Raw genomic sequence first — 26,502 nt, 5'->3', positions numbered from 1 at the left:
TACAAAGTACTTCTAGTTTCATACTTGTTCTAGGTAAAGCAAACGTTAAGCGTGCGTAGAGTTGTATCGATGGTCGACAGAACTTGAGGGAATATTTGTTCTACCTTTAGCTCCTCGTTGGGTTCGATACTCTTACTTATCGAAAGAGGCTACAATTGATCCCCTATACTTGTGGGTTATCAAGACCTTTTTCTGGTGCCGTTGCCGGGGAGCAATAGCGTGGGGTGAATATTCTCGTGTGTGCTTGTTTGCTTTATCACTAAGTAATTTTTATTTACTATTCTAAGTTGTTTTATACCTTTAGTTATGGGTAGGAAACGCAAAATACCAAAAAAATTAGTTGTACCTACTACACCAATGGTTGAAGAACCATTCAAAATCTATCACACTCCTAAAGCTTTTTACTTGGATCATCTTCGATCCCTTTGTGATCGTGCTGATACCCCAACTAGCTTAGTTGAGGGAAAATCTTTAGATGAGCATTCTTGTTATGTGTGACACCGCTTATCTCAAAAAGGGGAACTTTTACTGGATCAAATTCATCGTTTGCAGTGCTATGCTTGGAATTTATGTGAAATATATGATGTTACTTGTTGTTCTGAAAACCCTAAGAAACACCTACCCTACCAATGTGAGTTTAGCGATAATGGAATTATATCTTCATATGCTAAGGGTGCTTATAATTACTATGATGTTCAACAGATTGAAGAATTTGTTGCTTTTAGGGGTGCTTATGAAATTGCTTCTTTGATTGAAAAGTTTGATGCTACTCTTTACAAATATGAAAATTTTGCCATACTTAAATATTGTTATGATAATTATGCTTCTAATGCCTATGTTAAACCATATATTGAGGACTCCTTCGCTGTCCAAGAAGAGATTAATATTTTGCAGGAGTCTATGGAATAAGAAATTGATGAAACTGTGAGCTCATTGGATGAAAAAGATGAGGAGGAGAGCAAAGAACAAAAGGAGGAAGAGCGGATTGATCGCCCGTGCCCACCTTCTAATGAGAGTAACTCTTCAACTCATACATTGTTTAATTTCCCTTCGTGCTTACCAAAGGATGAATGCCATGATGACTGTTATGATCCCGTTGATTCTCTTGAAATATCCCTTTTTGATGATGCTTTCTATGCTTGTGGCCAAGATGCCAATATGAATTATGCTTATGGAGATGAACTTGCTATGGTTCCTTATGTTAAACATGAAATTGTTGCTATTGCACCCACGCATGATAGTCCTGTTATCTTTTTGAATTCTCCCAACTACACTATATTGGAGAAGTTTGCCCTTATTAAGGATTATATTGATGGGTTGCGTTTTACTATTACACATGATGATTTTGATAGATATAATATGCATGAGCTTTCTGCTCCTACTTGCAATTATTATGAGAGAGGAACTACATCTCCGCCTCTTTATGTTTCCAACACGAAAAAATTGCAAGAAACTGTTTATACTATGCATTGGCCGTTACTTTGTGTGCATGAATTATTGTTTTATGACATGCCGATGCATAGGAAGAGAGTTAGACTTTTTCATTACATGATATATGTTACTTTGTGCTCACTACTAAATCACAAATCATTGTTAATTAAAATTGGCTTTGATATACCTTGGGATCCGGGTGGATCCATTACTTGAGCACTAAATGCCTAGCTTAATGGCTTTAAAGAAAGCGCTGCCAGGGAGACAATCCAGAAGTTTTAGAGAATCATTTATTTCTGTTGTGTGCTTTTATAAGGTTTAAAAATAAAAATAATGTGCCAAGGTTTGCCTTTAGGATGTTTTAGATTACCTGTTGGTTTGTACGGTGCAGGATAGAAACTTTAGCTGTAGTGCGTGATTTTACATTTTTTGCTGGAACGTCAACGGTTCTGAAACTTTTTGTACTATCTTTCTATACAATTTTTTTATTTTTCATAATTTTGGTAGAATTTTTGGAGTACCAGAAGTATGGTGAATGTTCAGATTACTACACACTGTCCTGTTTAAGACAGATTCTGTTTTTGATGCATAGTTTGCTTGTTTTGATGAAACTATCGATTTATATCAGTGGATTAAGCCATGGAAAAGTTATATTACAGTAGCTACAATGAAAAAACAAAATATGAATTGGTTTGCAACAGTACTTAGAGTAGTGTTTGCTTTATTATACTAACGGATCTTACCGAGCTTTCTGTTGAGTTTTGTGTGGGTGAAGTGTTTGAAGATCGAGGAGGTCTCGATGTGAGAAGAAGGAAGAGAGGCAAGAGCTCAAGCTTGGGGATGCCCAAGGCACCCCAAGTAAATATTCAAGGAGACTCAAGCGTCTAATCTTGGGGATGCCCCGGAAGACATCCCATCTTTCTTCAACAAGTATCGGTATGTTTTCGGATTCGTTTCGTTCATGCGATATGTGCAATCTTGGAGCGTCTTTTGCATTTAGTTTTCACTTTTATTTTATGCACCATGCTGTTATGAGATAGTCCATGGTTGATTTATAGAATGCTCTTTGCACTTCACTTATATCTTTTGAGTATGGCTTTATAGAACGCTTCACGTGCTTCGCTTATATCAGTTGAAGTTTGGATTGCATGTTTCTCTTCACATAGAAAACCGTCATTTGTAGAATGCTCTTTTGCTTCACTTATGTTTGTTAGAGCGTGGGCATATCTTTTGTAGAAAGAATTAAACTCTCTTGCTTCACTTATATCTATTTAGAGAGATGACAGGAACTAGTCATTCACACGGTTAGTCATAAAATCCTACATAAAACTTGTAGATCACTGAATATGATATGTTTGATTCCTTGCAATAGTTTTGCGATATAAAGGTGGTGATGTTAGAGTCGTGCTAGTTGAGTAATTGTGAAATTGAGAAATACTTGTGTTGAGGTTTGCAAGTCTCGTAGCATGCACGTATGGTGAACCGTTATGTAACGAAGTTGGAGCATGAGGTATTTATTGATTGTCTTCCTTATGAGTGGCGGTCGGGGACGAGCAATGGTCTTTTCCAACCAATCTATCCCCCTAGGGGCATGCGTAGTGGTACTTTGCTTCGAGGGCTAATAAACTTTTGCAATAAGTATATGAGTTCTTTATGACTAATGTGAGTCCATGGATTATACACACTCTCACCCTTCCATCATTGCTAGCCTCTTCGGTACCGTGCATTGCCCTTTCTCACCTCGAGAGTTGGTGCAAACTTCGCCGGTGCATCCAAACCCCGTGATACGATACGCTCTATCACACATAAGCCTCCTTATATCTTCCTCAAAGCAGCCACCATACCTACCTATTATGGCATTTCCATAGCCATTCTGAGATATATTGTCATGCAACTTCCATCATCATCATATACATGACTTGAGCATTTATTGTCATATTGCTTTGCATGATTGTAAGATAGCTAGCATGATGTTTTCATGGCTTGTCCGTTTTTTGATGTCATTGCTATGATAGATCATTGCACATCCCGATACACTGCCGGAGGCATTCATATAGAGTCATATCTTTGTTCTAGTATCGAGTTGTAATATTGAGTTGTAAGTAAATAAAATTGTGATGATCATCGTTATTAGAGCATTGCCCCAGTGAGGAAAGGATGATGTAGACTATGATTCCCCACAAGTCGGGATGAGACTCCGGACGAAAAAAAGAAAAAAAGTCCAAAAAAGGCAAAAAAAAAGGGAGGCCCAAAAAATGAGAGAAAAAGAGAGAAGGGGCAATGTTACTATCCTTTTACCACACTTGTGCTTCAGAGTAGCACCATGTTCTTCATATAGAGAGTCTCTTGAGTTATCACTTTCATATACTAGCGGGAATTTTCATTATAGAACTTGGCTTGTATATTCTGATGATGGGCTTCCTCAAAGGCCCGAGGTATTCATGAGCAAGCAAGTTGGATGCACACCCACTTAGTTTCCAGTTTGAGCTTTCATACACTTATAGCTCTTAGTGCATCCGTTGCATGGCAATCCCTACTCCTCACATTGACATCAATTGATGGGCATCTCCATAGCCCGTTGATTAGCCGCGTCGATGTGAGACTTTCTTCCTTTTTGTCTACTCCACACAACCTCCATCATCATATTCTATTCCACCATAGTTCTATGTCCATGGCTTGCGCTCATGTATTGCCTGAGGGTTGAAAAGGCCGAAGCATGTTAAAAAGTATGAACCAATTGCTCGGCTTGTCATCGGGGTTGTGCATGATTTGAATGCTTTGTGTGGTGAAGATGGAGCATAGCCAGACTATATGATTTTGTAGGGGTGAGCTTTATTTGGCCATGTTATTTTGATATGACATAATTGCTTGGTTAGTATGCTTGAAGTATTATTGTCTTAATGTCAAATGATAGACTATTGCTATGAATCACTCGTGTCTTAATATTCATAACATGATTAGATTACATGATCAAGATTATGCTAGGTAGCATTCCACATCAAAAATTATCTTTTTTATCATTTACCTACTCGAGGACGAGCAGGAATTAAGCTTGGGGATGCTGATACGTCTTCGTCGTATCTATAATTTTTTATTGTTCCATGCCAATATTATACAACTTTCATATACTTTTGGCAACTTTTTATACTATTTTTTGGGACAAACATATTGATCCAGTGCCCAGTGCTAGTTCCTGTTTGTTGCATGTTTTTTGTTTCGCAGAAAATCCATATCAAATGGAGTCCAAACGGGGTAAAAACGGACGGAGAATATTTTTGGAATATATGTGAAATATGGGAAAAGAATCAATGCGAGACGATGCCCGAGGGAGCCACGAGGCAGGGGGCGCGCCCCACCCCCTGGGCACGCCCCTGACCCTCGTGGCCCCCCCGTAAGGCGGTTACTGCTCTTCTTCGGCCGCAAGAAAGCTAATTTTCGGGAAAAAAAATGGAGCGAAGGTTTCAATCCAATTGGAGTTACGGATCTCCGGATATATAAGAAACGGTGAAAGGGCAGAATCCTAGAACGCAGAAACAGAGAGAGTCAGAGAGACAAATCCAATCTCGGAGGGGCTCTCGCCCCTCCCATGCCATGGAGGCCATGGACCAGAGGGGAAACCCTTCTCCCATCTAGGGAGAAGGTCAAGGAAGAAGAAGAAGGAGGGGGGCTCTCTCTCCCCCTCGCTTCCGGTGGCGCCGGAACGCCGCCGTGGGCCATCATCATCACCACAATCTTCACCAACACATACGCCATCTTCACCAACATCTCCATCACCTTCCCCAATCTATCTACAGCGGTCCACTCTCCCGCAACCCGCTGTACCCTCTACTTGAACATGGTGCTTTATGCTTCATATTATTATCCAATGATGTGTTGCCATCCGATCCTATGATGTCTGAGTAGATTTTCGTTGTCCTATGGGTGGTTGATGAATTGCTATGATTGATTTAATTTTCTTGTGGTTATGTTGCTGTCCTTTAGTGCCCATCATATGAGCGCGCGCGTGGATCACACCATAGGTTTAGTTGTATGTTGATAGGACTATGTATTGGAGGGCAAGAGTGATAGAAACTTCAACTAGCATAGAAATTGATGCATACAGGATTGAAGGGGGACCAATATATCTTAATGCTATGGTTGGGTTTTACCTTAATGAACATTAGTAGTTGCGGATGCTTGCTAATAGTTCCAATCATTAGTGCATAGAATTCCAAGTCAGGGATGACATGCTAGCAGTGGCCTCTCCCACATAAAACTTGCTATCGGTCTAGTAAAGTAGTCAATTGCTTAGGGACAATTTCGCAACTCCTACCACCACTTTTCCACACTCGCTATACTAACTTTATTGCTTCTTTACCTAAAAAGCCCCTACTTTTTATTTACGTGCACTTTATATTCTTGCAAACCTATCCAAAAACACCTACAAAGTACTTCTAGTTTCATACTTGTTCTAGGTAAAGCAAACATTAAGCATGCGTAGAGTTGTATCGGTGGTCGATAGAACTTGAGGGAATATTTGTTCTACCTTTAGCTCCTCGTTGGGTTTGACACTCTTACTTATCAAAAGAGGCTACAATTGATCCCCTATACTTGTGGGTTATCATTCACCCACCGTAATACATGCTATCTTGAGAGAAGCCACTAGTGAAACCTGTGCCCCCGGGTCTCTTTCTTATTATATTGCATCTCTTTTATTTACATCGCATCTTGTTTACTATATTGCAATCTTTACTTTCCAATCTATACAACAAAAAAACGAAAACAATTTACTTTACTATCTTTATTAGATCTCACTTTTGCAAGTGACCATGAAGGGATTGACAAGCCCTTTATCGCGTTGGTTGCAAGGTTCTTGATTGTTTGCGCAGGTACTAGGTGACTTGTGTGTTGTCGCCTACTCGATTAATACCTTGGTTCTCAAAAATTGAGGGAAATACTTACGCTACTTTGCTGCATCACCCTTTCCTCTTCAAGGGAAAACCAACGCATGCTCAAGAGGTAGCAGTCGCTTTATTGTATGAAATGTAATCGCCATGTAATTGCTTTACTTTATCTCTACGCGTTAGCGATAGTTGTAGAAGCAATAGTTGGCAAGACGACAACGACGCTACGATGGAGGTCAAGGTGTCAAGCCGGTGATGATGGAAATCATGACAGTGCTTTGGAGATGGAGATCAAAGGCACAAGATGATGATGGCCATATCATGTCACATATCTTGATTGCATGTGATGTTTATCTTTTATGCATCTTATTTTTCTTAGTACGGCGGTAGCATTATAAGATGGTCCCTCACTAAAATTTTAAGGTATAAGTGTTCTCCCTGAGTATGCACCGTTGCGACAGTTCATCGTGCCAAGACACCACGTGATGATCAGGTGTGATAAGATCTACATTTACATACAACAGGTGCAAGACATTTTTGCACGTGCGGAATACTCAGGTTAAACTTGGTGAGCCTATAATGTACAAACATGGCCTCGGAACACTGGAGACTGAAAGGTCGAACGTGAATCATATAGTAGATATGATCATCATAGAGATGTTCACCATTGAAAACTACTCCATCTCACGTGATGATCGGACATGGTTTAGTTGATATGGATCACGTGATTTAGATTACTCGAGGGATGTCTATCTAAGTGGGAGTTCTTAGGTAATATGATTAATTGAACTTAATTTATCATGAACTTGGTCCCGATAGTTTTTGCATATCTATGTTGTAGATCAATGGCCCATTCTACCATTCCCTTGAATTTTAATGCGTTCCTAGAGAAAGCTAACTTGAAAGATGATGATAGCAACTACACGGACTGGGTCCGTAACTTGACGATTATCCTCATTGCTGCACAGAAGAATTATGTCCTTGATGCACCCCTAGGTGACAAGCCCCCTCCCGCTAATGTAGACGCTTTTAACGTCTCGCATACGCGATCTGATGACTACTCTACAATTCAGTGTGCCATGCTTTACGGCTTAGAATCGGGACTTCAAGGACGTTCTGAATGTCATGGACCATATGAGATGTTCGAGGAGTTGAAGTTAATATTTCAAGAAAATGCCCGAGTTGAGAGATATGAAGTCTCCAACAAGTTCTATAGCTGCAAGATGGAGGAGAATAGTTCTATCAGTGAACACATACTCAGAATGTCTGGGTACCATAACCACTTGACTCAACTAGGAGTTAATCTTCCAGATAATAGTGTTATTGACAGAGTTCTTCAATCACTTCCACCAAGCTACAAAGGCTTCATGATGAACTATAATGTGCAAGGGATGGATATGACAATTCCTGAGCTCTTCGCTATGCTCAAAGCTGTGGAGGTAGAAATCAAGAAAGAGCATCAAGTGTTGATGGTTAATAAGACCACTAGTTTCAAGAAAAAGGGCAAGGGAAAGAAGGGGAATTTCAAGAAGAATGGCAAGCAAGTTGTCAGTCCCGGGAAGAAGCCCAAATCTGGACCCAAGCCTGAAACTGGGTGCTTCTACTGCAAAGGGACTGGTCACTGGAAGCGGAACTACCCCAAGTATTTGGCGGATAAGAAGGATGGCAAAGTGAACAAAGGTATATTTGATATACATGTTATTGATGTGTACCTTACTAATGCTCATAGTAGCGTATGGATATTTGATAGTGGTTCTGTTGCTCATATTTGCATCTCGAAACAGGGGCTACGGATTAAAGGAAGATTGGCTAAGGACGAGGTGACAACGCACGTCGGGAATGGTTCCAAGGTCGATGTGATCGCCGCCGGCACGCTACCTCTACATCTACCTTCGGGATTAGTTTTAGACCTGAATAATTGTTATTTGGTGCCAGCGATAAGCATGAACATTATATCCGAATCTTGTTTGATGTGAGACAGTTATTCATTTAAATCAGAGAATAATGATTATTCTATTTATATGAGTAATATCTTTTATGGTCATGCACCCTTGAAGATTGCTCTATTTTGTTGAATCTCGGTCGTAGTGATACACATATTCATAATATTGATGCCAAAAGATGCAAAGTTGATAATGGTAGTGCAACATATTTGTGGCACTGCCTTTAGGTCATATTGGGGCAAAACGCATGAAGAAACTGCATGCAGATGGACTTTCGGAATCACTTGATTATTAATCATTTGATGCTTGCGTACCATGCCTTATGGGCAAGATGACTAAGACTCCGTTCTCCGCAACAATGGAGCGAGCCACTGACTTATTGGAAATAATACATACCGATGTATGCGGTCCGATGAGTTTTGAGGCTCGTGGCGGGCACGTGGGTGGGCACAACCCACCAGGGCGCGCCTGACCCCCCAGGCACGCCCATGTGGGTTGTCCCCACCTGGTGGCCCCGCGGACCCTGATGTCGGATGTGGGGTTCCGGCAAACCCTTAAGGTTCGAACACTGGGGTGCGCGCGAAGTCTTTTCCTCCCACCGATCTACGCCCTAGCTCGCTAAGATCTCGCGGACGAACTCGACGAACTCGCAACACAGAAAGACACAAGATTTATACTGGTTAGGGCCACCGTTGTGATGTAATACCCTACTCCAGTGTGGTGGTAGTGGATTGCCTCTTGGGCTGATGATGAACAATACAAGGGGAAGAATAGCCTCCTCGTGTTGAGGTGTTCTTGTGCTTGGCTAACTTGTGTGGGTGAGTGCTGGATGAACTGTTCGATGAACTGCTCGATCCCCCTACTGTGGTGGCTAGCTCTACTTATATAGGCCCTGGTCCTCTCCCCAAATATTGAGCGGGAAGGGAGCCAACAACGGCGGGCAAATTTGAAGGGGGACAGCTAGTACAAGCCATCCTGACAAAGGTGGTTTCCGCCTGCGAAAGGCTCTAGTGGTGACACCGTCTTGGGCTCCACGATGACCTCCATCTTGCCGTCCTTCTGGTCTTGGTCTTGTTGCACCGATATGGCAACCTTTGCCTGATGCCTCGGTACTCCTCGCCTGCGCTGGCCTCCTTAGCACCAAAGAGGAAACAAGGACGTTGCGCGCGCTGGCGCTCGCCTGGTGTCGATCGCCATGGCTCATGTCACGAGAGCCTCATGAGGTTCGCCTCGCCTTGATATCTCTACTCCTCGTGAGCCTGGCCGACTAGGCCACTCCAGAGGGGGTCCTGTGTCGTCCGCCTCGCGAGGCTTGGCCCCTCGCGGGGGTCTTGGATGCCTTGTTGATGAAGGCGGGCCATACGGCCTGCTGGCTTAGCCATGCCGCAGGCCGCAGGCAGGCAATTCTGGGGACCCCCGTTCCCAGAACACCGATAGTAGCCCCCGGGCCCAAGGTGCGCTCGAGCTTGGCTTCACGGCGAAGCCAATGGTCAAGTACGGAGCACCGCGGGCCCCAAAAGCCTGCGGCCACGGTCGACGCGTGGCGGTTGATTGGATGTGGGCGTCTCTGCTTCCCCACACTGCCTCGGCAACCACACGACTTGACAAGTCCCTGCGACATGCAAGGAAAACCATCATTACCTGCGATCGTGGGAGGTGTCGGTTGGCCTTCTCTTGCTATAAAATGGGAGGGGGCTGAGCCCCCGTTGCCCATCTCTTCCTTGCTCGCTTGCTTCTTCCTCCTTGCTCCACTGCTAATATCAATAGCGCCTATTAGAAGGTTCTCTGCCGAAGGAAAGGGGAAGGCCCCCTGAGATGACTTGGAGCCACTTTCGCCGAAGAAAAGGTCGATCCACCGCTGTGACGAAGCGGTGATGCAGGTGGTGACGAGGCCTTGGTGCGAGCAGCCTCACCCAGGGTATCCGCTACCCCTGTATGTCCAAGTCGAGGGCTCAGGAGGGCGGAGCGACGAGCAGTGCCACCCATGTCGCGCCCGGGATCCCCGTGGGGCGGCGACGCGTGCCGTCGCCCCTGGAATCCACGCCGCGGACTCCTTGCGTGAGCTGGTGCTATGGGCGCCGATGCCCCCAAACTCTTGGATCCGCTTCCCACGGTTCTTTTCCGACATGATGCCGCCGAGGGGGCCTCTCGTGCTCTGGTTGCAGCACGCCGACTGCGGCGCTCCAGCGACTGGAGCAGAGATTAAAGCGGTTCCCACCGGCAAGATCTTCATGACTCGTGGCTGGGGCGAGATTGCGCGGGTCTGCCGCGCAAGGGGCGCCCTCGCGATCCACCTTGAGTACGACGGTGTCTCCACGCTCTCCAAGGTCTTCGATGCCGATGGCCGTCGCCTGGAGTGCTGCTCTGGAGAGGAGCGCGAGGCTGACGCGCGTTCCACTCGTGGCCACTCCAGCAGCAACAGCCCTTGGGAGTCCAGCAGCTCTCCTGAGCTCTACGAGACTCCGAAGACGAGCAACGATAGCTACGTGCCCCCGAGCTCTCGCCGCGCTCGGAGCAGTGCCGCCGCGTCTAGCCGTCGCCGCTACTGATCTGGATGGGGTTGGCGCTGGCCTCCCGTGGCCCACTGTTGATGATGGCGTCCGCCACAGGCGGGTGTAGATAGGGTCCTTCTTAGTTTTAGCTTTCATTCCCTGCGAAGAATCATGAAGCGCCCCGTGGGGGCATATAAGGATCTGTAATGTCTTTTGTGCTTATCTTCCCTGTTATGAAGATTTGGTGAATGCGTGTCCCGTTAAGGCTCGGTCCCCCCTTTCTTTCCTCGTGATATCTTGTTGCTCTACGCTGACAGGTCCCGGTCCCCAGGCAAGCTACAACCATCGCTGGTATGCCAGGTCGCGTGCCGTGGTCAAGGCCAGGAGGTGTGCGGCCCAAGGTCCAGTAAGAGCCCCTGAGGTGCGATGCTCAGGAGGTCCCCCTTAGTGCTCAAGCAGCCACGGTAAGGGAAGAAAGGGAGTTAACATGGCCGCGACGGGGTTGCGGCAAGGCGTGAGTGACCATAAGGCTCAGCCATTTAGCCGATCCGAGGGCGAGACTTATCTTGTGAACTTCGTGGCGATTCCTGAAGTTGCGCTAGGGTCGCGCGCCAACTTGTGCGGCATAGCCAGGCCGGCCCATACGGGTTTCCCTCCTCCCATGCTCTCCTTAGTGCTCTGCATCCTCAGGTCCCGGCCCTCAAGTGAGCTCAGCAGCCGCTGGTATGCCAGGTCGCGATGCCGTGGCAAGGCCAGGGGTGAGGGCTGGAGAGCCAGTAAGAGCTCCTGAGTCGCGATGCTCAGGAGCCCCCCTTTTAACGTGCAAGCGAAGTGCATGAGAGAAAAGGAGACTCGCGGTGCTGCCTGCTATCCTCCCCGCGGGGTCCCTGTGAACAGACACAAGAAGAACATGGTTTTCCGTTACAGCCGCCTGCCTGCTGCTGGTTGGTCTGGACGAAGTGAAGGCACTGATGGCCTGGTGAGGTGACGTGCGCGAGGCGCCGCGAGCCAGAGCTCGACCGCTCAGATTTTGTCGACATGGGAGGGACGGACCCATGCACCAGCGCCGTGCCTGTGAGGAGTCCCCATGGGAGGCGATGATCGAGCAGGTGATAATCGTAGGCAGGTTAAGCGGGGAAGGCAAATAAGCTTGGGTAAATGCAGGAAGATGCATGCCAGTGGGTCCGGCCCGAGTGGCTTGGGGATGATGCAGCCCGAGGGGCGCCCCTAGCAAGGTAAGCTAAAGACATGAGCAAAAGGGATACATGCCGAAGGGACGGGCCCACCCGACCTGGGAATAATGCAGCCCAAGGGGCGCTCCCAGCTTAAACGAGCTTGGAAGATGTCACCTGGTTCTATAGATGAAGCAGAGTTGGTGCAGCTGAAGGCGTGCGTCGAAGAAATGACTCCTCATGAGCCACCAGAGCCCTGAGCCTCGGGAGGCTCTGGGGGCTCTGGAGGCTCCCTGAAGACCGTCTCCGCTTCCTCCAGGACGGCGCGGTACCTGGCCTCTTGAGCCACCAGGTCACGCCGCGTGTTGTGCTGATAGGCCGACGCCACGCCCAGCAAGCCGAGGGGCATGCGAACGTTGCTGTGCGGTGGGCCCTCGCAATGGCCCACACACGAAGGCCAGAAGCGCTCCTGAGACGCGGCCCTGTTGAGCCCTAGGACGTCGATGCAGACATGCAGCCCAGCACCCTCGCCTGGGTGGTGAGCTGCGCCCTATGAACGCCTGTCGCCGTGCATGGCTCTTGCGTCTTGCAGTTCCTGTGTGGTCTTGGCGATGAACTCCTGAGTGGTGGGCACCCCTTGCCCTGTGTTCTCCTGAGGAAAATGTGTCGCGTAGCACACCTCCAAGTGGTGCCCAAGCGCCTCCCTCGTGAGGTTGGCAAGGCCTGAGGCCCTCCAGAAGAGAGCCCCCGAGCCCTGCCCGAGGAGGGCACTGGGCGCGCCTTCCTATGTGATGGAGGGAGGCGCCCCTGGGACGAACGCTGATCCTGATGAGGCTCCTGCCGAGACGCCATCCACCTGAGGTCCTGCACGGCGCAGCTGCTTCTTCTTGGGGATGGCCTCCGGAGGGCCCACACTTCTGTTGTCGGGGTCGTCGATTGCTGCAGCTTGGAAGGCGCGCTCGAGGGAGCACACCGCATCCCTTTCTTCACACGGGACCGTGATGACCCCGCCGCTTCCAGGCATCTTGAGGGCGTTGTAGCCGTGGTGGGTAACCGCCATGAACTTGGCCAGGGCCGGATACCTGAGGATGGCATTGTACGGCAGGCGGATGTGCGCGACGTCGAAGTCGATGAGCTCGGTGCGGTAGTTGTCACGTGTGCCGAAGGTGACAGGCAGGCGGACCTGCCCTATTGGTGTGGTGGAGCCGTCGGTCACTCCTAAGAAAGGTTTGGTAGGCTGGAGCTGCTCATATAGCACTTGGAGGTTGTCGAATGTGTCGACGGACAGGACGTTGAGCCCTGCACCACCGTCGATGGGGGTCTTTGTAACCTGCACATTGCTGATCACTGGGGAACACAACATCGGGAGGACACCGGCGGTGGCCGCGCACTTGAGCTGATCTGCCGAGTTGAAAGTGATGGCGCACTGGGACCACTTGGGCGGGCGTGCGGCCTCAAGCTTGGGGAGCACCGCGTTCACATCGCGAGCGAACCGTCTGAAGATGCGCTGAGAGGCTGGGGCCTGGGCGCCGCCCAAGATGCAGGCGATTGCACGCGGCTCCTGGAAGCCCCCAGCCCCCTCTTCCTGATGATGATTATCGTTCCTTCTTGGTGGCGGCAGCGGGGGAAGACCGGCGTTGCTTTGGGGGCGATCCTCACGAGGCTGATCCCTCCAGGCCCCCTCATGAGGATGGTCCTGCCAGCGGTCCTCACGAGGCCTGTCGCGCCATTCCTGGCGCGGGCCACGGTCGTCCTAGCATCCGCCTCCATGTCCTCCTCCACAGCCGTAGCCCCGGTCGCTGCGCTCGGGGCATCGACCATAGCTTCCTTCTCGTATGGCTCTGAGCTCTTGGCAGTCGCTGGTGTTATGGGTGTTCAGGTTGTGCACGGCGCAGAACAGTCGGCTGTTCTTGGATGACTCGAGCTGATCTCTACCCCGTTTGGTGTCGGGCTCCGCTGCCAGCACCGCTGCTTCCTTGCGCTTCACGTCCTTGGCCTTGGCTTTCTTCTCCTCTGTGCCCGCTGCTGGCAGCTCAAGGTGAGAGAGGCGCCCCTCCTCAGCTCTTGCGCACTTGGTCGCCAGGTTGAACAGCTCCTGAGATGTGCAGAGCTCCTCGTGGATAGCGAGCTCTTCCTTCATCTTGACGTCACGGACGCCATCGGAGAACACGGAGATGATGGCCTCATCCGTGACCTTGGGGATCTTGAGGCGGGTGTTGTTGAAGCACTGGATGTACTTCTGGAGGGTCTCCCCTGGTTGTTGCTTGATGCGGCGCAGATCGCCCGCGCCCGGCAGGCGGTCGCGAGTGCCCTGGAAGTTGGCGACAAAGCGGTCGCGCATCTCGTCCCGGGAGGAGATCGAGCCGTGCTGCGGGTTCAGGAGCCAGGAGCGGGCCCCGTCCTTGAGAGCCATGGGAAACCAGTTTGCCATGACTTTATCATCGCCGTTGGCTGCTTCGATGCTCAGCTTGTAGAGCTACAGGAACTCCACGGGGTCGACGGTGCTGTCATAGCGAGGAGGCAGATCAGTCTTGAACTTGCCTGGCCAGGCGACGCTGCGCAGCTCGGGGGTGAAGGCGCGGCAGCCAGCTATGGTTACTGGTGCCCGCTTCGGAGGTGGAGCCTGGTCTTGATGAGGCCCGTGCAGCGCCGCTGCGGGCGGCACGTGGTCTTGATGAGGCGGCGCGGGAAGCGCGGGTGTAGCTCCTCGGGCTGAGGGATTTCTTGGCAGCTTCTCTCTTCGCGCGCGGGCACCGGGCATGGCGGATCATAGCACGGGGCCGCGTGCCTTGGTGCCAAGGCACCGTCTTTGGGCTGGGGTGGTTGAGGCACGCCTCGGGCCTCGTCGCCCGTGACAGGCTGAGGGTGAGGCAGAGAGTGGGACGGCGCTAGGGAGCCCCCTACGGCGCGGACAAGCTCGGCGACGCGGTCGAGCCACTCCTCCTAGAGGTCGTCGACTGGGCGGTAGCGCGAGAGTTCGTTTGCGGCGAGGAGCGCAGCGCGCATGGGACGAAGAACCGGCCGGGGTCAGCGATGGAGTGGCGGTGCGGCCGTCCTGCCGTACTGAAGGATGCAGTGAAGACGCTTGCTGCTCGTTCCCCAACGGGCCGGTGGCAGCGTTGGCGGCAGGAGACCGAGAACGACGAGGTGGCCCGCCGATGGGGGCCGTCTGAGCAACGCTAGCGGTGAGGGCAGCCCGACGCTCAGCTCGAGCACGGCGAGCGTCCGCCAGGGAGACGATGGAGCGACGGAGCGATGAACTGATGGAAGGGAAGCTACGGCGCACCCCTACCTGGTGCGCCAAATGTCGGATGTGGGGTTCCGGCAAACTCTTAAGTTTCGAACACTCGGGTGCGCGCGAAGTCTTTTCCTCCCACCGATCTACGCCCTAGCTCGCTAAGATCTCGCGGACGAACTCGACGAACTCGCAACACAGAAAGACATAGGATTATACTGGTTCGGGCCACCATTATGGTGTAATACCCTACTCCAGTGTGGTGGTAGTGGATTGCCTCTTGGGTTGATGATGAACAATACAAGGGGAAAAACAGCCTCCTCATGTTGAGGTGTTCTTGTGCTTGGCTAACTTGTGTGGGTGAGTGCTGGATGAACTGTTCGATGAACTGCTTGATCCCCCTACTGTGGTGGCTAGCTCTACTTATATAGGCCCTGGTCCTCTCCCCAAATATTGAGTGGGAAGGGATCCAACAACGGCGGGCAAATTTGAAGGGGGACAGCTAGTACACACCATCCTGACAAAGGTGGTCTCCGCCTGCGAAAGGCTCTGGTGCTGACACCGTCTTGGGCTCCACGATGACCTCTGTCTTGCCGTCCTTCTGGTCTTGGTCTTGTTGCACCGATATGGCAACCTTTGCCTGATGCATCGATACTCCTCGCCTGCGTTGGCCTCCTTAGCACCAAAGAGGAAACAAGGACGCTGCGCGCGCTGGCGCCCGCCTGGTGTCGATCGTCATGGCTCACGTCACGAGACCCTCGTGAGGTTCGCCTCGCCTTGATATCTCCGCTCCTCATGAGCCTGCCTGACTTGGCCACTCTAGAGGGGGTCTCGTGTCGTCCGCCTCGCGAGGCTTGGCCCCTCGTGAGGGTCTTGGATGCCTTGTTGATGAAGGGGGTCGTATGGCCTGCTGGCTTAGCCACGCCGCGGGCCTTAGGTAGGCAAGTCTGGGGACCCCCGTTCCCAGAACGCCGACACCTGAAACCTTTGCTATAAAATCCTATTTTTCAGAAGAAAAAAAATCAGGGAGGAAGAATTATCACGTTTCACGAGACGGAGCCGCCGTCACCTCCTGTTCTTCATCGGGAGGCAAGATCTGGAGTCCGTTTGGGGCTCTGGAGAGGGAATCTTCGATCTTCATCATCACCAACCCTCCTCCGTTACCAATTCCATGATGCTCTCCACCAGGAGTGAGTAATTCCTTCGTAGGCTCGCTAGTCGGTGAGGAGTTGGATGAGATTCATCATGTAATCGAGTTAGTTTTGTTAAGGCTTGATCCCTAGTATCCACTATTTTCTGAGATTGATGTTGATATGGCTTTGCCATGCTTAGTGCTTGTCACTTTGGTTCCGTGCGCCATGATTTCAGATCTGAACCGTTTATGTTTGTTGGAAATATGAGCAATTCACCAAGTGATTTTATTAACATAAATACTAGATAAAGCATGAGTAATATAATAGAGATAAAACCAGTCATGCGTTCTGACAGAGAGAAGGTAAATAGCTTCTGCATATATGAATCGTAGCCTAGCATATCTATAGCAGACAGTAGAACTAGTTGCATATATGAAGTAGAACCTATCATGTGTAGGACAAGGACTAGAACAAGGAATTGCGGCAGAACCTTTAACAGGAAAGACAAGAACACGTACGGGACAGCAGCAGCAGAAGCGCTGGACTTGGGGTCGGTGTCCTCGCCTGCCATGTCGTCGAGGAGGTCGTGGACGTCTGGGAAGAAGTCATCGTCAAGGAAGTAGTCGTCGGCGATCGGATCGTCCGTGATGAAGCAGCCAGTAGTCGCGCTGAGCGCTCCCTAAAAACCTTATCACCCTTCTCCCGTACAGGACTCAAAAGGTGCGGTTTCGGAGGCCTATTGTCCCGACCTGCGGTGCACGCCGCAAGACGGGATGGGGAAGAACGTAGCAGCAGCGCAGTGCTTAGGAACTTGTGGCGAGAGGAGGAAGAGATTCTGGTGCGTCTCTCTGAGAGGAGCGACCTCCCTTTTATAGGCGCAAGAGAAGGAGGCGAGAGGCTGCGCCGGGAGCTGAAGGGAATGTGGGAGATGAAACGAACAGTCAGCAGCCGAAGGGTGCAGCGTTCGCATTCAATATCCACTACAACAAAAACTTTCCAGCTCCCGAGTGACCTTTCGCATACCCGTAGTGCGTGGCAAAAATTTAGATATCGGCTCGGCTCATTCCCGCAACCCGCGGCGCGTCGTGACGAGGCGAGGCGTGGCGTGGCGAGGCGGGCGGCGGAGGAGGAGCGCGCGTGGATATCCCTCTTGTTCTCATGCTCGTACAAGTGGGGAAAGAACCTCCCTTATAAGGAGGTCCAACTCCCACTAAACTAGCAATGTGGGACTAAACTTTAGTAGTATCCCTTGCCTTGCACAAATGGGCTAAGTGGGCCTCTAGGATTTATTAGGAATTTCTGAAATAGTTATTGGGCTGCCCAAAATAGACTAATCCAGCAATCCCCCACCAGATCCCAGAGGCACACAGAAATTTGCCTTTGGTTCCAAAACACTGTTTTATATACCGGTACTGCAGTGGAGACTGTTAAGTTGAACTTCCACCTAGAACTCTATGCTACACTAGTAAGCAACTTGAAAAGTGGACTGGGCCTTGAACTGCAAGTTTTCTGCGAATCTAGCTTCACATAAAGCCTTGACCGATACGTGGCTACCGTGGGTCTTCCCCGCGGGTGGAGTTTATGCGTCATACTCCGTGACCTTTCATGAGTTTACTAGAGAGAACCCTACTCTCATAGATTGCGACGTTTGACAATCAGACTCATATAGGTGTGTTCTTCAAAAGATGTTCTGCAGGATAACATCTCTGCTTAAATAAGCCACTTAGAACACATTAAGATATACATCAACCTACCATGCAGATTAGGAGAGTATTCCATCTTCATGGAGTGGTATTGTGAATAGTAAGGATACTCTCCTCTCAGTTGACCAACAGCTTGTCTTCCACATCTAATTCACGGGATCTCCGATCACAAAGAATAGGTTACCACTGTGAACAACTCATATTGTGGGTCTCATACCCATCTCCCTCAATGCATTATCTATCACATTACGTGATAGACCCTTGGTAAAAGGATCTGCCAGATTTTTAGACGTTTGGATATAATCCAACGCAATAACTCCGGAGTTTTTCATTTTCCTGACAGACTTTAACCTTCTCTGAACGTGTCCTGATGACTTCATGTTATCCTTTGAACTGCTCACTTTCGTGATCACAGTTTGATTGTCGCAGTTCATAAGGACACCCGGTACAGGTTTCTCAACAACCAGCAAGTCATTCAAGAGCCAGCGAAGCCAATATGCTTCAACCATAGCTGTATCTAGTGCTATGAGTTCTGCTTCCATTATTGACCTCGTTAAGATGGTCTGCTTGCAAGACTTCCAAGAAACAGCGCCACCTCCATGAGTGAATACATAACCGCTCGTGGCCTTTATCTCATCAGCATCTGAGATCCAGTTTGAGTCACTATACCCTTCAAGCACCTTTGGATGCCCGGTGTAGTGAATTCCATAATTTGCAGTGCCTTTCAAATAACGCAAAACTCTTTCTAGAGCTTTCCCATGCACATCTCCTGGTTTTGAAACAAACCGACTCAGTTTGCTAACAGCAAAAGAGATGTCAGGTCTTGTAGCACTGGCTAAGTACATAAGCGAGCCAATAATCTGAGAATACTTCAATTGGTCTTTAGCAATTCTTCGATTCTTTCGAAGCAACACACTAGCATCATATGGTGTTGGAGAGGGCTTGCAGTCACTATAGCCAAAGCGACTCAAGATCTTTTCCACGTAGTGAGATTGAAGCAATGTAATCTCACCATCATCGTCTCTCAACAACTTGATGTTCAGAATGACATCAGCCACTCCTAAATCCTTCATCTCAAAACAACGAGATAGGAAATCCTTGACCTCCTTAATAACATTCAGATTGGTTCCGAAAATCAGTATGTCATCAACATACAAGCACAGGATAACTCCCTCTCCCCCACCATGGCGATAGTACACACATTTGTCAGCTTCGATCACAACAAAGCCTGCAGCTGTTAAAGTTCTTTCAAACTTCTCATGCCACTGTTTGGGTGCTTTCTTAAGTCCGTACAAAGACTTCAGCAACTTGCACACTTTCCCTTCCTGACCATCTAGTACAAACCCATCTGGTTGTTCCATATAAATTTCCTCGTCCAACTCTCCATTTAGGAAAGCAGTCTTAACATCCATTTGATGAACGAGAAGACCATGCGAGGCAGCTAGTGAAAGTAGAACTCGAATAGTGGTCAGTCGAGCCACAGGTGAGTAAGTATCAAAGAAGTCTTCACCTTCCTTTTGGGTATAACCCTTAGCCACGAGCCGAGCCTTGTACTTCTCAATAGTACCATCAGGCCTAAGCTTTTTCTTGAATACCCATTTGCATCCTATAGGTTTGCACCCATAAGGACGATCAGTTATCTCCCAGGTTTCATTCGCCAAGATGGAATCCATCTCGCTACGAACCGCTTCCTTCCAGTAGTCAGCATCTTCAGATGCATAGGCCTCTGAAATAGAACTGGGAGTGTCATCTATGAGATACACAAGAAAATCATCACCAAAGGACTTTGCAATCCTTTGTCTCTTGCTCCTAGTAGGAACTTCATTGTTCTCCTTCATAGGACTTTCAAAGTGTTCTATCGAAATGGCAGGTTTGGTAATTGTAACTGGTTCCTGATTCGATGAACTAGGCATCTCCTGATTAGATGAGGTAGCCATATCCTTCATGGGAAAGATATCTTCAAAGAAAGTCGCATCATTCGACTCCATGATCGTACCGACATGCATGTCAGGTACCTCAGATTTTACAACCAAGAATCTATAGCCAATGCTATGAAAAGCATATCCCAGGAAAACACAATCCACAGTCTTTGGTCCAAGCTTCCGCTTCTTTGAAATTGGAGCATTGACTTTCGCCAAACAACCCCATGTTCGCAGATAAGAGAGTTTTAACCTTTTCTTCTCCCATTCCTCGAATGGAGTTATCTCTTTGTTCTTTGTGGGGACTCGGTTCAGGACATGACATGCTGTCAATATCGCCTCCCCCCACCATGCCTTGGAGATACCCGATGTATCTAACATGGCGTTAACCAAATCAGTTAGAGTACGGTTCTTTCTTTCGGCCACCCCATTTGACTGAGGTGAGTAGGGAGGAGTCCTCTCATGGATTATACCATGTTTCGCACAAAAAGCATCAAACTCCTTGGAAAAATACTCTCCACCACGGTCGGACCTAAGCCTCTTGATTTTTCGATCAAGTTGGTTTTCCACTTCAGCTTTATAGATCTTGAAAAAGGTCAAAGCCTCATCCTTAGATTTCAGAAGATACACACGGCAGTATCTAGTGGAGTCATCAATTAACGTCATGAAATATTTCTTTCCACCTTTTGTCAACACACCATTCATTTCACATAGATCTGAATGTATGAGCTCTAGTGGTGCAAGATTTCTTATTTCCGCAGTCGTGTGAGACTTACGAGGTTGCTTAGCTTGCACACACACTTGACACTTAGATCCCTTGACGGTGGTGAGACTAGGGATTAAGTTCAACTTCGCTAGTCACGACATGCAACCAAAGTTAACATGACAAAGACGTGAATGCCACACATTGGATTCACTATTGTTGCAAATATGATTAACAACTTTATTGCAAACGTCTGATAAGGATAAACGAAACAAGCCTCCTGACTCATAGCCTTTACCAACAAAGGTTCCATACTTGGATATTACAAATTTATTCGACTCAAAGACAAGCTTGTAGCCATCTCTACACAGAAGAGATCCGCTAACAAGATTTTTATTGACGGAGGGGACATAATGCACGTTCTTCAGCCGCACGATCTTCCCCGAAGTAAACTTCAGATCGACCGTGCCAACACCACGAACAGAAGCACTTGAACCGTTGCCCATCAGCACGGTTGAAGTCCCTGCGGTCTGATAAGACGAAAACATGGAAATATCACCGCATACATGCACATTAGCACCCGTGTCAATCAACCAGTCAGGAGAATGACATCTGAAAGAATAGTGGGAAATATACCATACCCAGCATCCTTCATGTCAGTGTCTCCAATGACAACATTAGCGGTCTTGCCGCCTTTCCCAGGATGACGCTTGTCATAGCGATTAGGGCAACTAGGAGCCCAATGATCAGGATCCCCACACACATGACAAGCACCTTTCTTCTTGCCATTCTTCTTCTTGAAGTTCGTGTGTTGCACAGCCTTGTTCTTCCCATCAAACTTTGATTTTCCATCAAACTTGCCCTTGTTCTTGAACTTGTTGGGCTGGAAGTTCTGCTTCTGTACCACATTGGCACTAGATCCTCCCTTAATACCTCGAGCACGTGTGTCCTTTGCTCTCGCCTTTTCTTCCACATCAAGAGTGCCAATGAGATCCAGTACGGAAAACTCCTACCTCTTATGCTTCAGCAAGGTAGCAAAGTTCCTCCATGAAGGAGGAAGCTTAGTGATGATACCTCCGGCAACAAACTTGTCCGGTAGCATACAACCGAAGTGCTCAAGTTCTCTAGCAAATGACTGTATCTCATGAGCTTGCTCAACCACGGAGCGCTCTTCAGTCATCCTGTAATCATAGAATTGCTCCATGATGTACAGCTCAGTGCCAGCATCCGAGACCCCAAACTTGGCCTCAAGTGCATCCCACATATCTTTTCCATTATTAATTGACGCATAAGCATCAACTATGTTCTCACCAAGAACACTCAAGAGAGCAGCCTTAAACAGAGTATCCATTTTCTGAAAAGCTTGTGCCAGTTGAGCATCAAGCTCTCCTTCAGGTTTGCCGAGAGTGGCGTCATAGCAACTCATGGTTTGAAACCACAAGACTGCTCTCACGCGCCACCTCTTATAGTGGATACCCTCAAACATAGGAGGTCTCATGGAAGCAGCAAAACCACTTGGGGTAAATTGCCTATGATAAGGTTTTTGGATTGTTGGAAATATGAGCAATTCACCAAGTGATTTTTTAACATAAATACTAGATAAAGCATGAGTAATATAATAGAGATAAAACCAGTCATGCGTTCTGACAGAGAGAAGGTAAATAGCTTCTGCATATATGAACCGTAGCCTAGCATATCTATAGCAGACAGTAGAACTAGTTGCATATATGAAGTAGAACCTATCATGTGTAGGACAAGGACTAGAACAAGGAATTGCGGCAGAACCTTTAACAGGAAAGACAAGAACACATACGGGACAGCAGCAGCAGAAGCGCTGGACTTGGGGTCGGTGTCCTCGCCTGCCATGTCGTCGAGGAGGTCGTGGACGTCTGGGAAGAAGTCGTCGTCAGGGAAGTAGTCGTCGGCGATCGGATCGTCCGTGATGAAGCAGCCAGTAGTCGCGCTGAGCGCTCCCCAAAAACCTTATCACCCTTCTCCCGTACAAGACTCAAAAGGTGCAGTTTCAGAGGCCTACTATCCCGACCTGCGGTGCACGCCGCAAGACGGGATGGGGAAGAACGTAGCAGCAGCGCAGTGCTTAGGAACTTGTGGCGAGAGGAGGAAGAGATTCTGGTGCGTCTCTCTGAGAGGAGCGACCTCCCTTTTATAGGCGCAAGAGAAGGAGGCGAGAGGCTGCGCCGGGAGCTGAAGGGAACGCGGGAGATGAAACGAACAGTCAGCAGCCGAAGGGTGCAGCGTTCGTATTCAATATCCACTACAACAAAAACTTTCCAGCTCCCGAGTGACCTTTCGCATACCCGTAGTGCGTGGCAAAAATTTAGATATCGGCTCGGCTCATTCCCGCAACCCGCGGCGCGTCGTGACGAGGCGAGGCATGGCGTGGCGAGGCGGGCGGCGGAGGAGGAGCGCGCGTGGATATCCCTCTTGTTCTCATGCTCGTACAAGTGGGGAAAGAACCTCCCTTATAAGGAGGTCCAACTCCCACTAAACTAGCAATGTGGGACTAAACTTTAGTAGTATCCCTTGGCTTGCACAAATGGGCTAAGTGGGCCTCTAGGATTTATTAGGAATTTCTGAAATAGTTATTGGGCTGCCCAAAATAGACTAAATTCTAGCAATGTTATCACCATTATATTTATGTTCTTGATCCGATCTTGCAAGTTATAGTCACCTATTACGTGTTATGATCCGGCAACCCCGGAGTGGCAATAGTGGGGACACTTCCCGGTGACGACCGTAGTTTGAGGAGTTCATGTATTCACTGTGTGTTAATGCTTTGTTCCGGTTCTCTATTAAAAGGAGGCCTTAATATCCCTTAATTTCCAATAGCACCCTGATCTTGCAAGTTCTTTCCATAAGCATGTATGACTATTTACGAAATACATGGCTACATTATATTTATGAACTGAAGCTAGTGCCGTATCGCCCTAGATTATGATTGTTATATGATGAATATCATCCAACAAATCGCCGATCCAATGCCTACGATTTTCCTACATATTGATCTTGCTAATTTACTATTGCTGCTGTTACTATTGTCACTGCTACAAAACTATTACTATCACTGTTACCGTTATTGTTGTTGCTATCACTACTATCAAATCTATCATATTACTGTGCTACTGATCACTTTGATGCAGATAATTAATCTCCAGGTGTGGTTGAATTGACAACTGAACTGCTAATAGTTGCAAATATTTTTTTGGCTCCCCTTGTGTTGAATCTATAAATTTGGGTTGAATACTCTACCCTCAAAAATTGGTGCGATCCTTATACTTGTGGGTTATCACATGTTCACTCTGGCTGGCATGAATGTGTCATGGAGAGCGAGCTAACATGACAAGAGAGGTGGAACAGGGGTTTTGGGTGGGTCCGTGTTGTCAGAGTCTGACGTGGTGAAGGACTGAACCCCACTCCAAATCCCCCACCCTAGTTTGGTGACGGTTTTTGGGATTTTAGACGTCCGAATCTATCCAGACAAATTAGGCGACCCCAGTTGGACGAAAAAAAAGTGTCCGGACCGTCAGGTTTGTACTACGCTCAGTTTGGTGATTACGTTGGAGTTTCCCTTACGGTCGGTATGCTCAATATTTTGGTGTTTTTTTGTGGGCCTCAATGTAGTGGTGTTGTAGTATGATCCAAAATGCAGTTTCTCACTTTTACATTCGATCTTGCTAAGGTTTTATATCCATCAAATTTTACATTTAGTTTCGTGCAAAGATTTATTTTCAGTTTTTTCTTTTTTCTCTCTTGCATGTTATGTCACTTGTCAGAGTAATTGACCACGGGTAGCCTCAATGGCACCCCATGGTATTTGAAGACATCGGGGCTAGCTGCGCCCTTCACACCTTCCAGATGAAAGGCCGACTCCTTGGGCCTCTGGTCCAACGGCCGGCTGCCAGAAGACGATGCGCCTCTAACAGGCGGCCCCCAAGGGGCCGGCATCTAACAGGCGGCCCTATGCCCCCTCAAAGTTTGCATCCATTTACCATGATGAGACGGACGTGGCTACAGTACAACCTGCTACCCCCGAATCTAGGGCGGAGCGTGGCTACAGTGCGGGTGTACCAAGCGGACAACCCTCACCCGGCGGAGCACTGTTGCTATGTAGCCCATGACATCACCTACGACATAGGGAGCCATGCTCCCACGATGGGCAGTCGGTACGGCCCGCAAGCGGCGGGCCCTACCTGTCCGCGAGCCACCAGAAGGCGGCGAACCCCCAATAGGCGGCGTCGAGGGCGGGTCGACTCCTAACAAGCCGCCCTCCCTCCCCTCAAAGTCTGTGTGCCATTAACCAGATGAGACGGGGTGTGGCTACAGTGCACGCCCGCCAGGCGGCGGGACTGTAGCCTAATACGTTTCCAATGTATCTATAATTTTTGATTATTCCGTGCTATTATATTATCTGTTTTGGATGTTTAATGGGCTTTAATACGCTCTTTTATATTATTTTTGGGACTAACCTATTAACCGGAGGCCCAGTGCCAGTTTCTGTTTTTTTCCTATTTTAGAGTTTTGCAGAAAAGGAATACCAAACGGAGTCCAAACGGAATGAAACCTTCGCGATGATCTTTCTTGGACCGAAAGCAATCCAGAAGACTTGAAGTCGAAGTCTGGAACTCCACGAGGAAGGCACGAGGCAGGAGGGCGCGCCCCCACCCTCGTGGGTCCCTCGTAGCTCCACCGACGTATTTCTATCGCCTATATATACTGTTATACCCTAGAAACATCAGGGAGAGCCACGAAACCACTTTTCCACCATTGCAACTTTCTGTACCCATGAGATCCCATCGTGGGGCCTTTTCTGGTGATTTGCCGGAGGGGGAATCGGTCACTGAGGGCTTCTACATCAACACCATTACCTCTTCGATGAAGCGTGAGTAGTTTACCACAGACGTTCGGGTCCATAGTTATTAGCTAGATGGCTTCTTCTCTCCCTTTGATTCTCAATACAAAGTTCTCCTCGATGTTCTTGGAGATCTATTCGATGTAATACTCTTTTGCGGTGTGTTTCTCGAGATTCGATGAATTGTGGATTTATGAACAAGATTATCTATGAATATTATTTGGTTCTTCTCTGAATTTTTATATGCATGATTTGATATCTTTGCAAGTCTCTTCGAATTATCGGTTTAGTTTGGCCTACTAGATTGATCTTTCTTGCAAAGGGAGAAGTGCTTAGCTTTGGGTTCAATCTTGCGGTGTCCTTTCCCAGTGACAGTAGGGGCAGCAAGGCACGTATTGTATTGTTGCCATCGAGGATAAAAAGATGGGGTTTATATCATATTGCTTGAGTTTATCCCTCTACATCATGTCATCTTGCTTAATGTGTTACTCCATTCTTATGAACTTAATACTCTAGATGCATGTTGGATAGCGGTCGATGTGTGGAGTAATAGTAGTAGATGCAGAATCGTTTCGATCTACTTGACACAGACGTGATGCCTATATTCATGATCATTGCCTTAGATATCTTCATAACTATGCGCTTTTCTATCAATTTCTCAACAGTAATTTGTTCATCCACCGTAATACATGCTATCTTGAGAGAAGCCACTAGTGAAACCTATGCCCCCGGGTCTCTTTCCTATTATATTACATCTCTTTTATTTACATCGCATCTCGTTTACTATTTTGCAATCTTTACTTTCCAATCTATACAATAAAAATACCAAAAATATTTATTTTACTATCTCTATTAGATCTCACTTTTGCGAGTGACCGTGAAGGGATTGACAACCCCTTTATCGCGTTGGTTGCAAGGTTCTTGATTGTTTGTATAGGTACTAGGTGACTTATGCGTTGTCTCCTATTGGATTGATACCTTGGTTCTCAAAACTGAAAAAAATACTTATGCTAATTTG

The sequence above is a fragment of the Triticum urartu genome, chromosome 5 (genome assembly GCF_003073215.2).
Source record: "Triticum urartu cultivar G1812 chromosome 5, Tu2.1, whole genome shotgun sequence".
Taxonomy (NCBI): domain Eukaryota; kingdom Viridiplantae; phylum Streptophyta; class Magnoliopsida; order Poales; family Poaceae; genus Triticum; species Triticum urartu.
Note: the sequence above shows the minus strand (reverse complement) of the source record.